This window comes from Monodelphis domestica, chromosome 7 (assembly GCF_027887165.1).
Source record: "Monodelphis domestica isolate mMonDom1 chromosome 7, mMonDom1.pri, whole genome shotgun sequence".
Lineage (NCBI taxonomy): Eukaryota > Metazoa > Chordata > Mammalia > Didelphimorphia > Didelphidae > Monodelphis > Monodelphis domestica.
In genome coordinates this window covers 108355532-108365747 of record NC_077233.1, presented here as the reverse complement: position 1 = coordinate 108365747, position 10216 = coordinate 108355532, and positions in this window count along the sequence as shown.

Sequence of the window (10216 nt, the reverse complement as noted above, 5' to 3'; positions counted from 1 at the left end):
CTGAGGGATATGAATTTTCCTCTAAGTACTGCCTTGGCTCCATCCCATAAGGTTTGAAAGGATGTCTCGCCATTGTCATTTTCTTCAACGAAATTATTAATTGTTTCTATGATTTCTTCTGTAACTATCTGATTTTGGAGTATCATATTATTTAATTTACAATTAATTTTTTATTTGGCTCTCCATGTACCCTTACCGATCAATATTTTTATTGCCTTGTGATCTGAAAAGGCTGCATTTATTATTTCTGCTTTTCTGCATTTGAGTGCCATGTTTCTGTGACCTAGTGTATGATCTATTTTTGTGAATGTGCCATGTGGTGCTGAAAAGAAGGTGTATTCCTTTTTGTCCCTATTTATTTTTCTCCATATGTCTATTAACTCTAATTTTTCTAAGATTTCATTCACCTCTTTTACCTCTTTCTTGTTTATTTTTTGGTTTGATTTATCTAAATTTGATAGTGGTTGGTTCAAGTCTCCCACTAATATGGTTTTACTGTCTATTTCCTCCTTCAATTCTCCTAGTTTCTCTATTAAAAATTTGGATGCTATACCATTTGGTGCATACATGTTGATTAGTGATATACTCCCTTTTAGCAGAATATATTTACCTTCCCTATCCCTTTTGATCAGGTCTATTTTTGCTTTGGCTTTGTCAGATATCATGATTGCAACTCCTGCCTTCTTTCTATCAGTTGAGGCCCAAAAGGTCTTACTCCAACCTTTAATTCTAACCTTGTGAGTTTCAACCCACCTCATATGTGTTTCTTGAAGACAACAAATGGTAGGGTTTTGGGTTCTAATCCAATCTGCTATTTGTCTACGTTTTATGGGTGAGTTCATTCCATTCACGTTCAAAGTTATGATTGTCATTTGTGGATTTGCTGGCATTTTGATATCTTCCCCTAGTTCTGACCTTTCTTCTTTAGCTATCTCCTTTTGAACCAGTGATTTACTTTAGGTCAGTCCCCCTAGTCCCCTCCTTTGATATGCTTCCCTTTCTAGCCCCTCCTTTTTTATGCTCCCTTCCCCTCCCCCCTCTCCTTCCCTCCCTTTTTATACTCCCTCCCCTGTCCCCTTCCTTAATTTTACTTTCTTTCTTGTCCTAATGGATAAGATAGAATTCAGGATCCCACTGGATCTAGATGTTCTTCCCTCTCAGATTTGATTTCACTGAGAGTAAGGTTTAAGTAATTCAACTTCACGCTCTCTTCCTCTCCTTCTCATATAAGAGTTCTTCCCCTCCCCTTCCCATGTGTATCTTTATATGGGAAAGATTATTCTATTAAGTCCCCCCCTATTTCTTGAAGTAAGTTTTAGTGTTATCGATGGTTTTCCCCTCCCCTTTTCCTTTCTTTGCCCCCACTTTCCCCAAATCTTCTTAATGCCCCAATCTTTCCCTGTGCATGTTTCTTCTAACTACTCTTATGATGCATACAATTTTTGAGAGTTACACAAAACATATTCCCCATGAATTAATATATATATATATATATATATATATATAATTTGATGTAAATGTAGTCCTTATAGAAGAGAGTTTGACTGAAAGAAAAAGATAAGATTTATCTCATTTTCCCTTTCTTTCATATTTACCTTTTCACATTTCTCTTGCTTTCTGTGCTTGGATATCAAATTTTCCACCAAGTTCTGGTCTTTTCTTAGCAAATGCTTGGAAATCTTCTATTTTGTTGAATGCCCATACTTTCCCCTGGAAGTATATAGTCAGTTTTGCTGGGTAGTTGATTCTTGGTTGGAGACCCAGCTTTCTTGCCTTTCTAAATATCGTGTTCCATGCTTTGCGGTCTCTTAGTGTGTTAGCCACTAAGTCATGTGTGATCCTTATGGGAGCCCCCTTATATCTGAAGCTCCTCTTCTTGGCTTCTTGTAGGATTTTCTCCTTTTCTTGGGAGCTCTTGAATTTGGCAATTACATTCCAAGGGGTTGTCTTTTGGGGATTTAGTATAGAGGGTGTTCTATGAATCCTTTCTATTTCTATTTTGCCCCCTTGCTCCAGAACGTGGGGGCAATTTTCTTTTATAATCTCCTGTAGAATAATATCGAGTTTATTGTTTATCTCTGGTTTTTCTGGGAGACCGATAATTCGGAGGTTTTCTCTTCTCCCTCTGTTTTCGAGATCGGTGACCTTCTCAGTGAGATATTTTATGTTTTCTTCTAATTCATTAATTTTTTGGGTTTGCTTTATTCATTCTTGCTGTTTTATCATCTCGTTTTCTTCGAGTTGTTTGATTCTGGTCGTTAGGGACTGGTTTTGCTTTTCAGCTTTGTCTGCCCTTCTATTGGATGCTTTGAGCTCTTTTTCCAATTGAGCAGTCTTATCTGTCAGACTGCTAATCTCTTTCTCCCATTTTTCTTTCCAGGTTTCCATCTTTTGGATAAGTTCCAGTTTGAGATCTTCCAGAGCTTGTTAATAGTTTCTATTTTGGGAGGCATGTTCTGATTTTTTTAAATTTCCTCCTCATTCTCCTCTTTTCCTTGGGTACTTCCACCATAAAAGTTTTCAATAGTCACTTTTTTCCCTTTCTTCCTGGAGGCTTGATTTTGGGCCATGTGAGCCATCCCTTTGGTGGTTTTATTCCCCTTTCCTTTTTGGTCTGGGGTCTGGGTGATATGGGCAGGTTTTCTGTGGATTTAGGTTGCCTCAGACTAGTTCTTCCCAGCCTCCAAGGTTTCTTAGAGCGCTGGGTCCCTGATCACAGCCACACTGCCCAGGTGTTCAGCTCCACCCAGATAATCAGCGTGTGGTCTGCCCCTGGTGTTTAGCTCCGCCCAGATCCTCAGCGCAACCGCCCCAAGTACAGCTCCATGGACCCCTTATGCTCAGCGCCAGGTTCTCCCATGAAACCGCCCTGAGACGTTTTTCCTGGCAGTCCCCGGATCCCAAGGACCCTGGAGTGCCCCCCCCCCCAGACAGAGACGTTCCCCACTCACTCACTGTCCCCGTGAGCGCTCCGGTAGTTCACTCTGATTTGGTGGGGGAGGTGGGGGAGGGGGGAAGGGCGGCTCAGTTCAAGTTTCTGTGCAATTTTTTTCTCCTTCTTATTATAGTGTGGAAATGTTCAAACCCCATGTAACTTCGCCTCTGTGGGGTACTGGGGAGTCCTTCTGTTCCTCCAAAGGTGATTTTTATGCTCCTTTGATGTAGTCTATTTCATTCGGTGCCGGGGAGAGGAAGTGTGTGGCGTCTAGATTGCAGCTATGATTACCCGTTGAATATTCTTATACAAGTCTTTTTCCTTATTATCTCTTTGGGGTACAAACCCAGCAGTGCTATGGTTGGGTCAAAAGGCAGACAGTCTTTTAGTGCCCTTTGGAAATAGTTCCAAATTGCCCTCCAGAATGGTTGGATCAATTCACAACTCCACCAGCAATGCATTAATGTCCCAACTTTGTCACATCCCCTCCAGCATTCATTACTTTCCTTTGCTGTCATGTTAGCCAATCTGCTAGGTGTGAGGTGATATCTCAGAGTTGTTTTGATTTGCATCTCTCAGATTATAAGAGATTTAGAACACTTTTTCATGTACTTATTAATAGTCTTAATTTCTTCATCTGAAAATTACCTATTCATGTATCAATTGGAGAATGGTTTGATTTTTTGTACAATTGATTTAGCTCTTTATAAATTTGAGTACTTAGACCTTTGTCAGAGGTTTTTATTATGAAGATTTTTTCCCAATTTGTTGCTTCCCTCCTAATTTTGGTTGCATTGGTCTTGTTTGTACAAAAACTTTTTAATTTGATGTAATCAAAATTATTTATTTTATATTTTGTGATTTTTTCTAGCTCTTGCTTAGTCTTAAATTCTTTCCTTTCCCAAAGATCTGATATGTATACTATTCTGTGTTCACCTAATTTACTTATAGTTTCCTTCTTTATATTCAAATCATTCACCCGTTCTGAGTTTATCTTGGTATAGGGTGTGTGATGTTGATCCAAACCCAATCGCTCCCATACTGTCTTCCAATTTTCCCAGCAGTTTTTTTTGGTTCCAAAAGCAGGGATCTTTGGGCTTATCATAGACTGCCTTGCTGAAGTCACTTACCCCAAGTCTACTCCATTGATCTTCCTTTTTGTCTCTTAGCCAGTACCATATTGTTTTGATGACCGCTGCTTTATAGTATAGTTTGAGATCTGGGACTGCAAGGACTCCTTCCTTTGTAATTTTTTCATGATTTCCCTGGATATTCTTGATCTTTTGTTTTTCCAAATGAACTTTGTTATGGTTTTTTCTAATGCAGTAAAGAAGTTTTTTGGTAGTTCAATGGGTATGGCACTAAATAAGTAAATTAATTTGGGTAGGATTGTCATTTTTATTATGGTAGCTCATCCTACCCATGAGCAATTAATGTTTTACCAATTTTTAGATCTAGTTCTAATTGTGTGGAGAGTGTTTTGTAGTTGTGTTCATATATAGTTCCTGTGTTTGTCTCAGCAGATAGATTCCTAAGTATTTTGTATTGTCTAGGGTAATTTTAAATGGAATTTCTCTTTCTAATTCTTGCCACTGAGATGTGATGGAAATATATAGAAATGCTGATGACTTATGTGGGTTTATTTTATATCCTACAACTTTGCTAAAGTTTTTGATTATTTCTACTAGCTTTTTAGTTGATTCTCTAGGATTCTTTAAGTAGACCATCATATCATCTGCAAAGAGTGATAGCTTGGTCTCCTCATTGCCTATTTTAATACCTTCAAATTCTTTTTCTTCTCTAATTATTACTGCTAGTGTTTCTAGTACAATGTTAAATAATAGAGGTGATAATGAACATCCTTGTTTCATTCTTGATATTATTGGGAAGGCTTCTAGTTTATCCCCATTGAAGATGATGTTTGCTGATGGCTTTAGATATATACTGTTTATTATTTTTAGGAACGGACCTTCTATTCCTATGCTTTCTAATGTTTTCAATAGGAATGAGTGTTATATTTTGTCAAAGGCTTTTTCTGCATCTACTGAGATAATCATGCGATTTTTGTTTGTTTGCTTGTTAATATAGTCAATTATATGGATGGTTTTCTTAATATTGATGCATTCTTGCATTCCTGGTATGAATCCTACCTGGTCATAACGAATAACCCTTGTGATCACTTGCTGGAGTCTTTTTGCTAGTATTCTATTTAAGATTTTTGCATCTATGTTCATTAAGGAGATTAGTCTATAGTTTTCTTTCTCTATTTTTGACTTGCCTGACTTTGGTATCAGTACTATATTTATGTCATAAAAAGAATTTGGTAGAACTTCTTCTTTGGTTATTCTGTCAAATAATTTGTATAATGTTAGGATTAGTTGTTCTTTGAATGTTTGATAGAATTCATTTATTAATCCATCTGGTCCTGGGGTTTTTTTCTTAGGCAGTTCTTTGATGGCTTGTTCAATTCCTTTTTCTTATATGGGGTTGTTTAGGTATTCTATTTCTTCTTCTGTTAGTCTAGGCAATTTATATTTTTGTTATTCATCCATATCACCTAGATTGCCGTGTAATTGGGCATAATAGTTTTTAATGATTGCCTTAATTTCTTCTTCATTAGAGGTAGCGTCTCCTTTTTCATTTTAGATACTTTCAATTTGGTTTCTTCTTTTCTTTTTTTTTTTAAACCCTTACCTTCCGTCTTGGAGTCAATACTGTGTATTGGCTCCAAGGCAGAAGAGTGGTAAGGGTAGGCAATGGGGGTCAAGTGACTTGCCCAGGGTCACACAGCTGGGAAGTGTCTGAGGCCAGATTTGAACCTAGGACCTCCCATCTCTAGGGCTAGCTCTCAATTCACTGAGCTACCCAGCTGCCCCCTTCTTTTCTTTTTTTAAATTAGATTGACCAGTACTTTGTCTATTTTATTTGTTTTTTCAAAGTACAAGCTTCTAGTCTTATTTGCTAAATCAATAGTTCTTTGACTTTCAATTTTATTAATTTCTCCTTTGATTTTTAGGATCTCTAATTTAGTTTTCATCTGAGATTTTTAATTTGTTCACTTTCTAGTTTTTTAATTTACTTGCCCAATTCATTGACCTCTGTCCTCCCTAATTTGTTATTATATGATCTCAAGAATATACATTTTCCTCTGAGCATTGCTTTGGCTGCATCTCATAGATTTTGAAAGGAGTCTCATCATTGTAATTTTCTCAATGAAATTATTAATTGTTTCTATGATTTGTTCTTTAACTTACCAATTTTGGAGAATTGTATTTTTAATTTCCAATTAATCTTTGATTTGACTCTCCATGTACCTTTACTAATTATTATTTTCATTGCATTGTGATCTGAGAAGGTTGCATTTATTATTTCTGCTCTTTTGCACTTGTTTGCAATGTTTTTATGCCCTAGTACATGGCCAATCTTTGTGAATGTACTATGTGCTGCTGAAAAGGAGTATTCCTTTTTGTCCCTATTTATTTTTCTCCGCATATCTACTAACTCTAATTTTTCTAAGATTTCATTCACTTCTCTTACCTCTTTCTTATTTATTTTTTGGTTTGATTTATCTAGTTCTGATAGAGGAAGGTTCAGGTCTCCCACTAGTATAGTTTTTCTGTCTATTTCATCCTTGAGGTCCGCTAGTTTCTCCTTTAGAAATTTGGATGCTATGCCATTTGGTGCATACATGTTGAGTACTGATATTTCCTCATTGTCTATACTGACTTTTATCAGGATGTAATTATCTTCCCTATATCTTTTGATTATATCTATTTTTACTTTGGCTTTGTCAGATATCATAATTGCGACTTCTGCCTTCCCAATAGATTTGGCTCCATCCAGTTACTTTTACCCTATGTGTGTCTACCTTCCTCATGTATGTTTCTTGTAGACAGCCTATGATAGGGTTTTGGTTTCTAAACCACTCTGCTATTTGCTTGAGTTTAATGGATAAGTTCATTCCATTCACATTCAGAGTTATGATTACCATCTGTGTATTTTCCAGCATTTTGATTTCTACTCTTAGTTCTGCTCTTTCTTCTTTCACTATTTCCTTCTTCACCAGTGTTTTGTTTTTAAGTAGTACCCCCAATTCCCACCCTTATTTTACTTCCCTTTCTATCCCCCCTCCCTTCTTATTCCCCTCTTATTTTCTTTACAGCCTTTTTAAACTACCCTTCCACTCTCTCCTTCCCTTGTATTGCTTCCCTCCCCAACAGTCCATTTGTTACCCTTCTACTTCTCTATAGGGCACAAATTAATTCTCTGCCCCAATGTGTTTGATTGTTCTTCCCTCTTCGAGTCAATTTTAATGCACATAAGAATTGAGTATTTCCTATCTCCAACCTCTTTACCCTTCCAGTATATTGATCTTCTCCCCCCCCCCATGTGCTTATTTGTGACATATAAATTTACCCCATTTTGTTTCTTTTCCCATTTCTCTTAGTATTAACCTCTTTTTTTAAACTCTAGTTGTATATATATATATATATGTATACTTATATATATATATATTTATGCATACATATATCTATATACATATTTCTTTCTTGGCATTTCATCCTATACAGTTTGTCACTGTTCCCTCTAAGTATAATTCTTCTAGCTACCCAGGTGATAATAACAATTTTTAAGAGTTACCGACATCCTCTTTTCTTGTAGGGATACATATAATTTTAACTTATTCAGTCCCTTAAAAAAAGTTTGTTTATTTTTTGTTTTGTTTTGTTTTTTTCCCCTTAATTACTTCTGATGGTTCTCTTGAGTTCTGTGTTTGGGCATCAAATTTTCTGTTAAGGTCTGGTCTTTTCTTTACAAATGCTTGGAATTCTTCTATTTTATTAAATTACCATACTTTCCCCTGTAAGAATATAGTCAGTTTTGCTGGGTAGTTGATTCTTGGTTGTAGACCTAGTTTCCTAGTTCCCTTGCTTTCCAGAATATCATATTCCATGCCTTTTGGTCCTTCAGTGTAGATGCAGCCAGATCCTGTGTTATCTTAACTGTGATTCAATGATATCTGAATGAGTTCTTCTTAGCAGCTTGTAATATTTTTTCCTTGGTCTGGTAGTTCTTGAATTTGGCTATAACATTCCTGGGTGTTGTCAGTTGGGGATTAAGTACAGGAGGTAATCTCTAGACTCTTTCAATCTCCACTTTTCCCTCTTGTTCTAGAATGCCAGGGCAGTTTTCTTAGATAATTTCCTGTAGGATGATGTCCATCTTTTTTTTTTTTGTCATGGTCTTCCGGGAGACCAATGATTCCTAAGTTGTCTCTCCTGGAACGATTTTCTAAATCTGTTTTGTGAATGAGGTGTTTCATTTTTCTTCAATTTTTTTATTCTTTTGATTTTGTTTCATAGTTTCCTTCTGCCTTGTGAAATCACTTGCTTTTAATTGTTGTATTCTGGTTTTTAAAGGCTAAATTTCATCCTTGGCTTTTTGGTCATCCTTCTCCTTCTGATCTTTCATCTCCTTTGCTTCATTTTCAAGTTGGTTAATTTTGGCTTTCAAGACACTGTTTTCTTGTTTTAGTTCAAGTGCCTCTGTTTCCAGATGACTTATTTTGCCTTTTATGTTCTTTTCCCAGTTGTCTTCAGCCTCCACTAATTGTGCTTTGAATTGTATTTTGAGTTCTTCCAAAGCCTGTATCTAATTTGCTGGAGTTTCTGTGTTTTTGCTTGGTGTTCCTTGATCTTCCTCTGTTACATTTGCTCTTTGTTCATTGCCTGGATAGAAGGTATCGATTGTAATTTCCTCTCCCCCCTCTTGTTTGCTCATATTTGCCCCTTCTTTCCCCCCTATAGTTGCCTGTACTCTTGCTCCTCTCATTATATACTGGATCTGTTGGTTTGGGCTTTTCTGTCAGCCTTGTAGCTTAGTCAGCAAAGCTCTCAGAGCAGTCTGTGGGGGAGGGGTGTTGGAGCTTGAACTTCCCTGCCCTCTAAAGACTGGATAAGATTAAGCCCAGCAGAGTTGCTCTTGCACAGCTGGATGTGCCCTGAGGTAAAATCCTCGGGAAAGGGGGGGGGTAATATGGAGTGTTGCCATTGCTGTGACTAGGCTGCCTCCTCTGTGCTTCTCCTCCTGCTGCCTCCCAGCCACCTGTGTTCAAAGCCTTGAGCCTGGCACAGCTTTGCCCACAAGGTACTCCCTCCAGACTAGTGCCCTTGCCCAGCCAGAGATTCCAGTCACTGCTGGAGGCTCAGTACTGTAGATGGGGGAGGGGTCCTGGGACCTTCCTTCTTCCTTCCCCTTAAACTTGAGTGTTCTCAAATTCAGGCTTGGGGGAGGGGGGCGTACCTTTTGAGTTGAGTCCAACAGGAGGGTTCCTTAGCTCTGTCCTGTTGTTAGATTTAGTTTTCAGTCCCATAGGAGCATTTGGTTTTTAATTGGTGAGGAAGGGTTTTCAGAGGTGTGAACTTTTGCTGCCTCTACACTGCCATCTTGATTCAGCATCAATTCTAAGGTAGAAAGTAAAGATTTAAAAGCCTTCCTTTGGAAGGTAGCAATCGAGCTGATTGTTGAAAGTGATGGTGGAGAACATAGGAGATAGCCAGTCAAAAGGAGAGCTGGTGGGGAGTTATTGTGTCTAAAGAACAACAAGTGTGGCTGAGCCATATTTTAGGAAGGATATTGATAAGCTGGAGAGTCCAGAGCAAGGCAAAAAGGATAAAAAAGAGATCTGAGACTGTCATACTATGATCACTTGAAGCAACCAAAAATGGTTAACATGGAGATGAGAAGACAACAGAGGAGACTAGTCAACCATCTACAAGTATGTGAAGGGGCATCATGTGAACGAAGGATCAGATTTGTCTAGCTTCTAACTATAATAGGAAGTTGCAGAGGCAAATTTAGATTTAGAGAAACAATTGCAACTCTACTTATTAACATTTAATCTTAATAAAACTAACTCAATATTCTAGCCCTTAACAATTTGTGAATTCTGACTCTGCTAACTGGTTTTTTGACTATCCCTCTCAGATTTGTGCCATCTGCAAATTTAATAACTCATGTTTATCTATGCATTTGTCTATGCCATTGATAAAAATGTCAAACGCCAAAGGGTCATGTTTAGATACTTGGGACATTCCACTAGTGACCTCCCTCCAAGCTGACATTGGACCATTAATTTACATCTGGGAATATTGAGGGAGAGAGAGATTCAATGATTTGCCCAAGATCTCAGAGGGAAAATTTACATGGCCAAGACCATTGCTTCTAGAAACCTCTAAGAGTTCTGGGATGAAGCCTAGCCAACCATTCAGTAGAACTGCC